We start from the raw sequence: 15,543 nt of genomic DNA on the forward strand, positions 1-15,543 counted from the left end.
GTACTTTTGTAGGCCCATCAGGCGGAAACAAAAGTATGCTGGATTTTAGTAGATACGCGCGGAGCCGCGCGTATCTGCTAAAATCCTGGATCGGCGCGCGCAAGGCTACCGATTTTTTGTAGCCAGCGTGCGCCGAGCCGCGCAGCCTACCTCCGTTCCCTCCGAGGACGCTCCGAAATCGTAGCGGCCTCAGAGGGAATTCGCTAACGCCCTCCCCTCACCTTCCCCTCCCTTCCTCTACCTAACCCACCCCCCCCCGGCCCTGTCTAAACCCCCCCTACCTTTGTTGGGGGATTTACGCCTCCCAGAGGGAGAAGTAAATCCCCGCGCGCCAGCGGGCTGCTGGCGCGCCTAGACGCAACCCAGGGGCGGTTCCGGAGGGCGCGGCCACGCCCCCGGACCGCCCCGGGCCGAAACCACGCCCCCAGGCCCGCCCCCGAAACGCCGCCGACCGGCCCCGCCCCCGACACGCCCCCCTCGGAAAACCCCGGGACTTATGCGAGTCCCGGGGCTCTGCGCGTGCCGGCAGGCCTATGTAAAATAGGCGCACCGGCGTGCAAGCCCTGTTCGCATAAATCCGCCCAGATTTACGCGAGCAGGGCTCTTAAAATCCGCCCCAATAGGTATTTTAGTTTTATTTATTAGTCTATATGCTCTCTCAGTTGTTTGAAAGCCCCCACTTCCTTCATCCTGACTCTTACCATTGTACTAGGTAGCAGAGAAGTTAATTTTCATTTCTAGCCACACTGTGATATCATACCGTAATTATTTGCCAATTAGTCATGATATTAGATCTGTGCTTAAAAACCTATTTTGCTGTATATTACCTTGCGGGAAATCAGGGTTTGAATCCTGAGCCTGTTTTCTGTTCCTCGGGTTGACCAGGGATGGTGATAATGCAGAGCCAGCACCCACAGCTCCAGGGTTAAGGGAGTCCCAGTCAAAGGAGCAAACTTTCGAAAATGATTGCCGTGCTTAACTCAACCCAAATTTCAGCACTCCCAGCAAAAATGAAAATAAACAGCACACAGTAGTTTGTGCGAATGACTGACCAGCCTGTATGTAAATGTCCAGAGAGAATCAGGTAATGTGGGCATGGGGGAAGACTTATGTGGCCAAAACAAAAGCTAAGGCAGCATTCAATCCCACCTATCATTCTTCTCTCCAATCCCATCTCATCCCCACCAGTCTCCTACCTCCTACTCCCTTCCCTCCACCAACAGCCCGCCCACAGCATACGCCCGGATTTTAAAGGCCCTGCGTGCGTAAAATCCGGTCTATACGCTCATGGCTGGGCCTTGCACGTGCCAAGCAAATTTTTGAAGGGGCACAGCCACGTGTGTAAAACCCAGTATGCACAGAAGTGCTGGTCCTCCTCGAAGGCTGCCCCCTTGCACACACCGCCTGCACATATGGATGTGGATTATAAAATCTGGCACGACTTGTGCGCATAGCCCACGGATTTTCTACAATGTGTACACCGGTGCACGCATGGTAGAAAATTGGTGCATCCATGTGTGTGCTCACCTGCCCAGTGGAAAATCTATCCCATTGTTTCTTTCTCCACTGTCACCTGTTACTGTCACTCTCTCTGAATCCCCATTTTTTCTCCCAGGACAAGCAAGATGGTAATCCTCACAGATGGGTGACATCATCAGATGGAGCCCTGTCACGGAACACTTTTGTCAAAGTTTCTAGAACTTTGACTGGCCCAGCATGCCACTAACCCTGTGGCCTCATTGGGTCCCTCTTTAGTCTCTCTTTTCTCTGCGCAGCAGTTGTTTCGCGGGTCTAGGAGCTCTGAGAGATTTCTCTCACACTTTCCTCACGGAAAATTTGTTTTTCTTCACTATTCCCCCTGTGTCCGGGGTGCCCCATTGGTCACCGAACTACTCTGTCATCGGTAAGTTAGTACTACGTATTTGCGTTTTGTTCCCGGCAGTGTATTTTTCAGTGCCTGATGGCCACCGACTGCGCGCTGCCCATCTTTTTCAATATGGCGACTGGTTTCCGCAAGTGCCTTGAGTGTCCGAGGACTATGTCCATAACGGACCTGCATGAAGTTTGTGTACTGTGTCTCGGGGCCTCCCGCAACGTCTGTTGGCCCCCGTGCACGCTCCATCCGCACATGCATGTGCCATCTGAAAATGCACGCACGTGCCCGACTAGAGATGATGGAGCACTTGTTTGGCTCCAAGCTCCTGTCTCCATTGACCTTAGGTAAGGCCGTGCCGAGTTGAGGGGACCCATCTTCTTCAGACCCCTCTCCATCGACGCCTCGTAAGGACAAAGGAGCGGGTGACCGTCCATCACCAACGTCGACCCATTCCAAAACATCTGCATCATCGTCCTCGGCGCCTAAGAAGGACCGGGCTAAGCACAGAGGGAAACATCGCCATCGGCACTGACGGGAATCACCGTCTAGTGCCGGCACCGACACCGGAGCAGCATCAGCCTCCACTGAGCCGCCTGAGGAGAGGAGTCTCCATCCTTCTCTGGAACCGGGACCCCGAGGCTTTACCCATTGATACCGGTGCCGGGCACCAAGCCTCCACATACTCCTGTGGGACGCTCCAGTGAAGCCTACCCTGCCTCCTACCCCAGGCACCGTGCCATCCTCGACAGCCTTTCGGGAGGAATTGGACCGGATGGACCAAGAGGCAGTGCTAAATGCTCTTAGAGGCTTCCAGTCGCCACCAGCGCCGGCTCCCATGCCACCTCCGGAACCGGCGCCTTCGATGCTGGCTCCACTCCTCGAGCGCTTAGACACCCTCAACGGTGCCTTGCCTCAATACCTGCTCCATCGGGTACCTTGCCATCGAGCCAACTGCCAATCCCTACCCTCTTCCCGATACCGGTATCTTCGGAGGAAGAGGATGCAGGCCCATCTCTTCTAGAACCACTTATGCCGGAGCTGATGCCATGACCTTCAGGTCTCTCAATCCATTGACGCCCATCATTGGCACGGTGCCATTGGTGCCGACAATGCTGGCTTCAATACTGGTGCCACCTATTTCGGTGCCTCACTGTCCATCAGCGCCACCTTCCTGCCCTCTTGGGTTTGGGTTTCTTCCTCCATCTGGAGGTCCAGTGGGTGGAGAGCCTCCCTATGACCCATGGGATGATGCTTCATCCGAACACTCCTCACAAGCTTCTGAGGAGCTTCTTTCTGATCCTTCGCCCCTGGAAGAAAGGCACCGTTCCCCTCCAGAAGATCTCTCCTTCGCTAGTTTCATTAAGGAGATGTCCGAAACTATCCCATTCCAATTAGAAACGGAGGAGGATGCCAGGCACAAAATGTTGGAAATATTACAATTTGTGGACGGTCCAAAGGAAATAATGGCAATTCCTGTGCACGAGGTTCTTTTAGACCTCTTACACCACCTCTGGGAGCACCCAGGAACTGTGCCTCCAGTTAATAGAAAGACTGATGCCACATACCTGGTACAGCAACCCCCAGGTTTTCAGAAAAGCCAATTGCCCCACCAATCTGTAGTGGTAGAATCTGCTCAGAAGAAAGCCAAAAGGTCCCACCCTCACTCTTCTGCTCCACCTGGAAAGGAGCTGTTGGAAACGTGACCCTTGAGCCGGTTTGAGGATAGGGAGCCACTGAAGGAAGGCCTGCAGTGGTACTCAAGTCGGGAGGCAGAACTGAACCAGGAGACCGGACAGGACCTTCACTTATACCAGCCCTTGTTCCCCGCAGGTTGAGCCCTTGGGTGCCGGGACCAGCAGGACTTAGGCGAGGGTCTCCTGGCAGAGGAAATCTGACGAGCAGGCTGAGTCGAGGCAGGCTGAAGACTAGGAGAGTCGGGACAGTCCAAGGGTCATGGTGGGCAGTAGAGAAGCGAAACGATGAATCAGGCCAGAGGTTGGGGCAGGCAGAAGACAAGCAAAGCCAAGGAACACGCCAAAGTCAGGACGGGCAGCAAAAAGAGGAATCCAGGAGCCAAGCCGAAGTCAAAACCGAAGAATCAAGCAGTACTGGAGTGAAGACAGGAACTGAACCACGGAGCTGGAGTGGAGCAGGAATCAGGAACAAGCAGGAACACCGGAGCTGGATCAGGAACACACAGGAACATCAGAGCAGGATCAGGAACAGAAATTAGTAACTCACAGAAGTCGACCTGTTGACAAGACGAGGAGGTAGGGCAGGAAGTGAGCTTAAATAGCCCCAAGCTGTGATGTCATCTCTGGAGGCTGGGCTAAGTTTTCCCACCACGGGCCCTTTAAGAATGGACCGGCCTGTGCGCGCATGCCTAGGAGGGAGGAGTCCCAACGGCAGTCAGCAGCATCTCCCTTATGGGGAGAACGCTGAGGTGGAGGCCCAATGCGGTCTGCTTCGGGGAGCTGCGGAGAGCGTTGGAGGCAGGCATCTGCTGGGTAAGTGGGGGCTCAATCGCGGTGCGCCACGACTGGAGTTTTCAACAGTACCTCCCCCTACGCCCGCTCCGAGAAGGGTTTGGCTTGCTTGGATGCTCAAGGTGAAATTGAAGGAGTAAGGACTTATCTAAGATTTTGAAGGCAGGTTCCCAAGAATTTTCCTCCAGACCGAAGCCCTTCCAGGAGATCAAATACTCCCAACGTCTTCGATAGTATCTAACATCCAATATATCTTGAATTTGGTACACGGGATCTTCATCTGCGTCATATCCAAGGGTTCAGGAGGGCTCCTGTGGAAAGTTGACAGGACTAGAGGCTTCAATAGCGACATGTGAAAGGTGTTGTGGATCTTTAAACTAGAATGTAGGTACAACCGGTAAGAGACTGGTCCCAAGTGCTCCTTTACCGTGAAGGATCCGATATACTTGGGAGCCAAGCGCATAGAAGGTACTCTTAACCGGATGTGATGAGTGCTTTACCAGACTCGGACCCCCGCTTGGAAGAGTGGAGCTTGCCGGCGATGTTTGCATATTTTTTTGCGGATTCGGCCGCTTGTTGAAGATGGCTCTGAGTAGAATTCCACAAGGTGTGAAGTTGCAGAGCTGAGTGTTGGGCTGCCAGTGATGGAACCGTCAGAGGTAGTGGCAAGGGGGGAGTTAGTTGCTCTCCAGAGAAAGTTTGGAACGGAGATGTCCCGGTTGCTGAGTGGACATGGTGGTTGAAAGAAAACTCTGCCCAAAGCAGGAGGGAAGCCCAGTCGTTCTGTTTTTGACCCACGAATGAGCGGAGATAAGCCTCCAAGGTGCTCTCCTTCTCGGACTTCCTTTCTCCTCTATCAAACCATTACAGATGCTCCAGAATTCGGCAGCCAGAATCCTAACCAACACCAACAGAGGTTCGCACATCACTCCCATACTACGGAACCTTCACTGGCTGCCAATAAAATATAGAATAATGCACAAGGCCCTCACCACAATTCATAAATCCATATACAATCAACAACAACTAGACCTCTCAAATTATATTCATCCTCAAGACCTATAAGAGAAGCGTACAAAGGTACCCTGCAAGTTCCCCCAACAAAAGCCACGCGACTAGCATCCACCAAAGAACGAGCATTCTCTACAGCGGGTCCAACCATCTGGAACAATATGCCCACTGACCTCAGACTAGAACCTTGCCCTCGAACTTTCTGAAAAAAACTTAAGACCTGGCTCTTCCTCCAGGCCTTCCCCTAACTTTCTAAGCCATTAATTGTCAACCGGACAGGACCCTGCTTTACTGGCTAATGCCTCGCCATGTTTAGACATTATAATTAAGCCGCCGTTTCTTTTGTTTCATTGCCTTTTCTAGTTCTCCTCAGTTACACTGTCCTTTACCTCTGACTAGCCTAGCCCCAAGTTATCTACCCTGTTATATGTAACTTCCGCTTCAAGTGAATTGTTCTTGTTTAAGTTATACCCTTTGTTACATGTAAACCGATCTGATATGAAATTTTTCATGAAGGTCGGTATAGAAAAATGTTAAATAAATAAATAAATAAATAAATAAGGCAAAACGATTACCGTCATGGTTAAAATGTGAGGTGAAAGAGGCTATTTTAGCCAAAAAAACATCCTTCAAAAATTGGAAGAAGGATCCATCTTAAGAAAATAGGATAAAACATAAGCATTGTCAAGTTAAGTGTAAAACATTGATAAGACAGGCGAAGAGAGAATTTGAAATGAAGTTGGCCATAGAGGCAAAAACTCATAATAAAAACTTTTTAAAATATATCCGAAGCAAGAAACCTGTGAGGGAGTCGGTTGGACCATTAGATGACTGAGGGGTTAAAGGGGCTCTTAGGGAAGATAAGGCCATTGCAGAAAGACTAAATGAATTATTTGCTTCCGTGTTTACTAATGAGGATGTTAGGGAGATACCAGTTCCGGAGATGGTTTTCAGGGGTGATGAGTCAGACGAACTGAACGAAATCACTGTGAACCTGGAAGATGTAGAGGCCAGATTGACAAACTAAAGAATAGCAAATCACCTGGACCAGATGGTATGCATCCTAGGGTACTGAAGGAACTAAAAAATGAAATTTCTGATCTATTAGTTAAAATTTGTAACCTGTCATTAAAATCATCCACTGTACCTGAAGACTGGAGGGTGGCCAATGTAACCCCAATATTTAAAAAAGGCTCCAGGGGTGATCCAGGTAACTATAGACCAGTGAGCCTGACGTCAGTGCCGGGAAAAATAGTGAAAACTATTCTCAAGATCAAAATCGTAGAGCATATAGAAAGACATGATTTAATGGAACACAGTCAACATGGATTTACCCAAGGGAAGTCTTGCCTAACAAATCTGCTTCATTTTTTTGAAGGGGTTAATAAACATGTGGATAAAAGTGAACTAGTAGATGTAGTGTATTTGGATTTTCAGAAGGCGTTTGACAAAGTCCTTCATGAGAGGCTTCTACGAAAACTAAAAAGTCATGGGATAGGAGGTGATGTTCTTTCATGGATTACAAACTGGTTAAAAGACAGGAAACAGAGTAGGATTAAATGGTCAATTTTCTCATTGGAAAAGGGTAAACAGTGTAGTGCCTCAGGGATCTGTACTTGGACTGGTGCTTTTCAATATATATATAAATGATCTGGAAAGGAATACGACGAGTGAGGTTATCAAATTTGCGGATGATACAAAATTATTCAGAGTAGTTACATCACAAGCGGACTGTGATACATTACAGTAGGACCTTGCAAGACTGGAAGATTGGGCATCCAAATGGCAGATGAAATTTAATGTGGACAAGTGCAAGGTGTTGCATATAGGGAAAAATAACTCTTGCTGTAGTTACACGATGTTAGGTTCCATATTAGGAGCTACCACCCAGGAAAAAGATCTAGGCATCATAGTGGATAATACTTTAAAATCGTCGGCTCAGTGTGCTGTGGCAGTCAAAAAAGCAAACAGAATTTTAGGAATTATTAGGAAGGGAATGGTTAATAAAACGGAAAATGTCATAATGCCTCTATATAGTTCCATGGTGAGACCGCACCTTGAATATTTTGTACAATTCTGGTCGCCGCATCTCAAAAAAGATATAGTTGCGATGGAGAAGGTACAGAGAAGGGCAGCCAAAATGATAAAGAGGATGGAACAGCTCCCCTATGAGGAAAGGCTGAAGAGGTTAGGGCTGTTCAGCTTGGAGAAGAGACGGCTGAGGGGGGATATGATAGAGGTCTTTAAGATCATGAGAGGTCTTGAACGAGTAGATGTGAATCGGTTATTTACACTTTCGAATAATAGAAGGAGTAGGGGGTATTCCATGAAGTTAGTAAGTAGCACATTTAAGACTGATCGGAGAAAATTCTTTTTCACTCAACGCACAATAAAGCTCTGAAATTTGTTGCCAGAGGATGTGGTTAGTGCAGTTAGTGTAGCTGGGTTCAAAAAAGTTTTGGATAAGTTCTTGGAGGAGAAGTCCATTAACGGCTATTAATCAAGTTTACTTAGGGAATAGCCATTGCTATTAATTGCATCAGTTGTATGGGATCTTCTTAGTGTTTGGGTAATTGCCAGTTTCTTGTGGGCTGATTTGGCCTCTGTTGGAAACAAGATGTTGGGCTTGATGGACCCTTGGTCTGACCCAGCATGGCAATTTCTTATGTTCTTATGTTCCTTGCGAGTGGAAGGCCGAAGTAAAGTCAAGCTTGACGCCAAATTTCTTGCACAGGGCATGCCAGTACTTGGCAGTAAACTGTGAGTCCTAGTCCGAGGCTAGGTGTTGCGGTAAGCCATGCCGCTGAAATATGTGTTGGGTAAAGAGTAGGGTAAGTTCAGGTGCCGTAGGTAGTTTTGGGAGGGCCACAAAGTGGGCCACCTTGGAGAATCTATCGATAGTTACCCGAATAACCTGTTTTCCTTCTGAAATGGGCAAATTCACTATGAAGTCCATGGAAATGTGGGTCCACAGTTCCTCAGGAATAAGTAGTGGTTGGAGCAGACCCCAAGGCTGGCCCAGAAGCAGCTTCTGCCGTGTGCACATTGAGAAAGAGGAGACATAAGCTTGGACATCTTGATTAACTCAGGGCCACCAATAGTAGTGAATCAATAGTTCAAGGGTGTGTGCTTTGCCAGGGTGACCTGCTGTCAAAGAGTCCTGGGCCCAGGATAGAACCTTTCTTTTGAGAAGAGGCATTACAGTCTTGCCAGGAGGGATCACGTGAGTCGTGGTGATGTGAACTTGGGCTGGGTCCAAGTTGAATTGGGGAACCACTGGTATATCCTCACACTCAGACATACGAGAGAGGGCGTAAGCTTGGACGTTTTTTGAGGCTGGGCGATAACAGATAGTAAAGTTAAACCTGCTGAAAAACAGGGACCATTGTGCCTGCCGAGGATTCAGCCGCTGGGCGCGGCACAATTATTCCAAATTCTTGTGATCAGTATTAACGATTATAGGGTGTTGGGCCCCCTCTAGCCACTGTCGCCACTCCTCGAAGGCCATGTTAATGGCAAGCAACTTTTTATCGCCAATTCCATAGTTCCTTTCTCAAGAGAAGAATTTTCGGGAGAAAAAGAAGCAGGGGAGGAGAGCCCCGTTGGGAGAGAACTGGCTGAGCACCACCCCCACGGCTGAGTCGGCGGCATCCACCTCTACCACGAATGGCCGAGACGAGACTGGGTGACGTAAGCAGGAATCCTGGAGGAAGACTTGTTTCAGACTCTCAAAGGCCCTTAGTGCCTCCAGTGGCCAGTCTTTGGCATTAGTACCCTTTTTGGTCAGTGCAGTGAGGGGAGACATTAAGTGCGAGTAAGATGGTATGAAGTGCCGGTAGAAGTTAGCGAACCCAAGAAAATGCTAGAGGGCTTGGACCCCTATCAGACGAGGCCAATCTCTGATGCTGGCAACTTTTTCGGGGTCCATGTGGAAGCCCGTGGTGGATACAATGAATCCTAGAAAGGGCAGAGATTCTTGCTCAAATAGGCATTTCTCCAGTTTTGTATATAAACGATGTTCTCGTAGTCGTTGAAGCACTTGACGTACTTGTTGGCGGTGGGAAAGTAAGTTCTTAGAGTAGACGAGGACGTTGTCGAGGTAAACTATTACACATGAGTTGAGCATGTCCTGGAAGACCTCATTCATGAGGTTCTGGAAGGCTGCTGGAGCATTATTTATTTATTTATTTATTTATTTAAAAATGTTTATATACCGCCTTTACAATTCAGAGAATTAATCAAAACGGTTTACAACCAAACATACATAATAACTGAAAAAATGGAAATAAAAAGCGGTATCCAACCGAACATACATAATAAACCAAATAAAAACAAATTAAAATTATCATTAAATAAATAATTCACTAAACATTTATGCCCTGCATCATTAGACAGTAAGTAGATTGAATCTATGATATTGTATCTTATGACTGAAACTATTAAAATAAAATAATGTGTGAAGGAGATGTGAATGAATGTTAATTTTGCAAGTTACACAGTCCAAAGGGCATTACCAAGTACTCGTAATGCCCGTCTCGAGTATTAAAGGCGGTCTTCCATTCATCGCCTGGTTTTATCCGGACCAGCTTATATGCTCCTCGAAGGTCAAGTTTTTGTGAAGATCCTGGCTCCCTGTAATCGGTCCAGGAGCTCGGGGATGAGAGGTAGAGGGTACCAGTCCCTGCGGGTCATGGCGTTGAGGCCCTAGTAATCTATGCATGGCCTCAATGAGCCATCCTTCTTAACTACAAAGAAAAAGCCGGCTCCAGCCAGAGATGTCGAGGGCCGGATGAACCCCCTATCAATGTTGTCTTGGACGTACTGAGTCTTGGCTTGCTTTTCGGGTAACGATAATGGATATACCCGGCCCCTGGGAGGAGTAGAACCGGTGAGCAGATCAATAGCACAATCAAAGGATCTGTGCTCAGGTAGCATCTCAGCTTTTTCCTTCCAGAAGACATCACTGAAGTCCACATACTGGGCTGGAAACGCTACTGCGTCGTGGCAAGAGAAATAGGAGGTCGAGGCATCTCCGATAGACAGGAGGAGAAGCAAGCCAGACCTCATGCTGTAATCTGCAGGATCTCCCAATCTATGCGGGGTGAGTGTTTCTGGAGCCAGGGCAGCCTGGCTCCAGAAACAGGGTGGATAGCCTTCTCTAGAACAAAGAAGGTGATTTGTTCTTCATGAAGAACCCTTGTGTGAAGGGTCACTGGGGTGATGACAGAAGTTACACAGCCTGGGAGAGGACTTCCGTGGATTGAGGAGATCCACAGCGGGGGGGGGGGGGGGGGGGGGTTCTCGGGAGTACCGAGAGCTAGAGTTGTCTCACCAACTCGGCCAGGATGAAATTCCTTCCGGCTCTTGAGTCAACGAAGGCCTGAGTAGAGAAGAATCCTCCTGAGTAGGACAAGGATACCGGAACTGTGCATTGAGGAGCAGGATTCACACAGCCTAGGGTCAGCTCCCCTGTGACCCTCCTATGCTCGGGAGTTTTCCGGTTGTTCTTTACACTGCGCCAGTAGGTGGCCCTTGCCTCCATAGTAGAGGCAGAGTCCCAGTGACTGATGACGTTGTCTCTCTTCCAGGGTGAGCAGACTGCGGCCTAGCTGCATGGGTTCTTCAGTTCGCGCTGAATTGGCTTTGGCAATGGAGGCCGCCAGGGGCCAAGAAAAGGAAGGTGACAAAAGAGCCTATGTCCGGGTTTTGCTTCAAGGGCTCGTTGCTGAAGTCGACGTCAATCCGACCCGACAAATCGATCAAGGATTTGAGGTCCTCTAGTAATTCTCAAGCTGCTAGCTCATCCTTCATCCTGGGGGACAGGCCCTCTAGGAAGATACGTCGCAAGCTGTCCTCCCGCCAGCCCAACTCTGAAGCCAAGGTGCGGAACCCGACCGCATAATCCACCAGAGGTCGGGATCCCTGATGTAAGTGGAGGAGCTCCGTGGTGGCCATGGATGACCGGGCCGGTTCATCAAAAGCTTTCTTGAAGGTTAGGACGAAATGCTGGAGGTCACTGAGCATAGAATCGCCCCGTTCCCAAAGGGGGGACGCCCATGCCAGGGCTCTGCCATCTAGTAAAGGCAGGATGTATGTTGTCTTAATCTGATCGGAAGGAAACTGTGCGGGTTGGAGCGAGAACCACATAAAACAGTGATTAAGGAAGCCCCGGCACTGCTTGGGGTCTCCAGTGTAGAGAGGAGGTGCTGGTAGATGCAAGGATGGTGAATGCATGGAAACAAGAGCTGGAGGCGGCAGTGGAACTGCGGCCTGTGAGCTGGAGTCCAGGCGGTTGGCCAGCCGTTCCACGGTGGCTGTCAATACATCCAGGCAATACTGTTGCTGCTGCAGTCACTGAGCAATGCCCGGAATGGCCTGGAGGTCCGAAAGGTCAGCCGGGTCTATGGCCTTGGCAAGCTGTTGGAAATGTGGACCCTTGAGCCAGCTTGAGGATGAAGAACCACCGAAGGAAGGCCTACAGTGGTACTCAAGCCGGGAGTCGGAACTGAACCAGGAGACCGGACAGGACCTTCACCTGCAGGTTGAGCCCTTGGGTGCCGGGGCCAGCAGGCGAGGGTCTCCTGGCAGAGGAAATATGATGAGCAGGCTGGGTCGAAGCAGGCTGAAGACTAAGAGAGTCGGGACAGTCCAAGGGTTGTGGTGGGCAGCAGGGAAGCGAAACAAATCAAGCCAGAGGTCGTGGCAGGCGGAAGGCAAGCGAAGCCAAGGAACAATCCAGTGTCAGGACAGGCAGCAAACTGAGGAATCCAGGAGCGAAGTCGAAATCAAAACCGAAGAATCAAGCAGTACTGGAGTGAAGACAGGAACTGAACCTCGGGGCTGGAGCAGGGATGGAGCGGAGCGGAGCAGGAATCAGGAACAAGCAGGAACATCAGAGCAGGATCAGAAACAGCAACTAGTAACTCAAAGAAGTCGACCTGTTGCTGAGGAGGTAGGGCAGGAAGTGAGCTTAAATAGCCATGAGCCATGATGTCATCTCTGGAGGCTGGGCTAAGTTTTCCTGCTGCGGGCCCTTTAAGAATGGGACCGGCCTGCGCGCGCACGCCTGGGAGGGAGGAGTCCCAGCGGCAGTCGGCGGCGTCTCCCTCATGGGGAGAACGCCATGGTGGAGGCCCGATGCGGCTTGCTTCGGGGAGCCGCAGAGAGTGTCGGAGGCTGGCATCTGCTGGGTAAGTGGGGGCTTGGTCGCGGAGTACCACGGCCGGAGTTTTCAACAGGAGCAAAAGGTATTGGTCGCCTTAGGCTGCAGGATGTTCCAAGGGTCAATGCTAATGGCCTATCAGCTTTACATAACCCAATATAATAGGAATCTCTGGAAGCAAGTCCAGGAATTCTCTGAGACCCTGCCTGAACAATTCCAGGAGGGCTTGACCTCCATCCTGGAGAAAGGATTAGAGTCTGGAAAGCATGAGGTCAGAGGTGATTTGATTCAGTCCATCTGAATGATTACCCATGAAAACCTTCTCCGGTACAGGTATCTCCCCAACATCCTCTTCAGTAAACACCTAAGCAAAGAAATAATTTAATCTTTCTGCCATAGCCTTATCTTTAAGTGCTCCTTTAACCCCTCGATCATCTAACGGTCCAACTGACTCCCTCACAGGCTTTTTGCTTCAGATATATTTTAAAAGTTTTTACTGTGACTTTTTGCCTCTACGGCCAACTTCTTTTCAAATTCTCTCTTATCCTGTCTTATCAATGTCTTACATTTAACTTGCCAATGCTTATGCATTATCCTATTTTCTTCTGTTGGATCCTTCTTCCAATTTTTGAATGAAGATCTTTTGGCTAACTTCGTTAGTCAGCCAGGGTGACTCACTGCTCTCTTGATTAACAAATGTTGGTACCTAATCAAACCAAATCACACTACCTTAACACCTTTCCAAGGTGAGTAAAGGGCCCGTGGCACTCCAGGACTGCCGGTCCTTTGTCATGATATCATCCCCTCGGGACTTGTCTTCTCTCTTTGAGGGTTAGTTGCATCTACGACCACTGCTACACCTGACCACTCCACGTTTGTCTCCTGCCTCCGACCATTACTACGCCTGACCACTCCACGTTTGTCTCCTGCCTCCGACCACTGCTACACCTGACCACTCTATGCTTTATCTCCTGCCTCCAACCATTGCTTCGCCTGACCACGTCATGATTGTCTTTTGTCTCCGACCATTGCTATTCCGGACCTCGTCTGCCTGCCGACAGTGGGGATCTGCAGGCCCAGCCCCTCTGATATGTCAACTCCGCTCCGGCCCAATGGTCCACAAATCCCACGGATCATAACAGCTAGTGCTCATGATGCTACAAAAGGTTTTCTCCAAACAGTGTGGTTGCCCTTCTGGTCCAATTGTTATTTGTGGTGACCATGCATATAAAGAATTACTTGCTAACATGTTTTTTTGCTTTCGTCCATCCCCCTGTGAAAATTAATAATATCTCTGCTATTACTCATTCTCATAATTGGTTTCTCCGTTCTAAATGTTCACTTGCACAATATGATCTTGACCAAGCTTTTTCTTTGTTTAATTGCACTATTCCCTTAACTGAGGGGGAATCTGTAGGAATGTTGCAGTCGGACACTGCTGGCGAGGTAGTGGACCCTTGGGCCGGCCTACCTAAGGTGACAGGGTAAGCCGGGAGGCGGAGCAAAACGCACGTAGCACTGATTTAAAAAGCCACGGCATGTCTTGATATCTCCGGCATACCGTGTAGGCATGGGTAACTGAGTCACTGAAACTGAACTAGGTGCTGGTGCCGGAAGAGGGGCTGGAGGCGGTTCCGGAGAAGAGGCCTCCAGGCGGGAGACCAGCTGTTCCATGGTAGCAGCAAGTGTGTTGATACAGTGCTGTTGCTGCTGGAGGCATTGTGCCATCCCTGGAATGGCCTGCAGGCTTGGGGCCTCCGCCGAGTCCATGGCCTTGCAAACTGTTGCAGTCGGACACTGCTGGCGAGGTAGTGGACCCTTGGGCCAGCCTACCTAAGGTGACAGGGTAAGCCGGGAGCCGGAGCCACAGGCAGGAGGTGTTCACCCGGGAACCAGGAACCCCCTGGGAGGAGCCTGTAGGGCACTGGGACCTCGGGACTTGGAGTAGAGGCAGAGAGTCCAGGGGCTGAGATAGGCTTAGGCCAGGACCAGAGCAAACAGGGAGGATAGGAAGCAGGCTGTAGGCTGAAGCGGAGTCGGTAGCAAACCGGAGTCTGAAGCAGGAAACGTGGAGATCACCAGGAACGCAACTAAGAACAACTATGGAGTTGTGAACCTCGTTGCAAGGCAATGAGAGAGAGTTTGAGCGCCGATTATATCGGGGCTTGGGCGTGACGTCAGCAGCACGGGCGGGGCCAGGCTTCCGGGAGTTGAGCGCTCAAGACGGGCGTCCTCGCGCGTGCGACTGACGAGAAGCAGGCACGTAATGGCGGCCGCCACGTGGAGTGAGAGAAGCCCCCAGGGTCCAGAGCGGGCGGAATGCGGTGATTCCTGAAGCGGAGGTAGGCAGGGTTGAGCCCTAAGTGGAGGGAAGCGGTAGAGACCGCAACAGTACCCCTCCCTTTACGGCCCCTCTTGAGAGGACCGGGTTTCTCCAGGTGGTCATGATGGAACTGTTGCAACAAGGACTTGTCCAGGATGTTGCGGCTAGGTTCCCAGGTGTTGTCCTCATCACCGCAACCTTCCCATGCGAGTAGATACTCCCACCTGCGGTTGTAGAAGCGAACGTCCAGGACCTCGCGTACCTGGTAGGTGGGGTCATCGTCGATGGTGGTAGACGAAGGATCCGGAGGTTTGCGGTGATAGCGGGAGAGGACTATGGGCTTAAGCAAGGATTTTTATTTATTTATTTTTAATTTTTATATACCGGAATTCCTGTATACAATACAAATCAATCTGGTTTACAATAAACAATAAGTTACCCTGGTTGGAGCGGTCCTACCTGGGCTTAGGTGCTGGTGCCGGAAGAGGGGCTGGAGGCGGTTCCGGAGAAGAGGCCTCCAGGCGGGAGACCAGCTGTTCCACGGTAGCAGCAAGTGTGTCGATACAGTGCTGTTGCTGCTGGAGGCGTTGTGCCATCCCTGGAATGGCCTGCAGGCTTGGGGCCTCCGCCGAGTCCATGGCCTTGCAAACTGTTGCAGTCGGACACTGCTGGCGAGGTAGTGGAC

The 15,543-nt window shown here is 50.1% G+C and overlaps 1 protein-coding gene across 1 annotated transcript in view; it reads left to right on the forward strand.

Annotated features, from left to right (window-relative positions):
• Nucleotides 1-15,543, forward strand: part of LOC115088438 (potassium/sodium hyperpolarization-activated cyclic nucleotide-gated channel 1-like) — a 312,950-nt gene that overhangs the window by 17,049 nt on the left and 280,358 nt on the right. The gene's annotated exons all lie outside the window — the stretch shown is intronic.

Source organism: Rhinatrema bivittatum, chromosome 3 (genome assembly GCF_901001135.1).
Source record: "Rhinatrema bivittatum chromosome 3, aRhiBiv1.1, whole genome shotgun sequence".
Lineage (NCBI taxonomy): Eukaryota > Metazoa > Chordata > Amphibia > Gymnophiona > Rhinatrematidae > Rhinatrema > Rhinatrema bivittatum.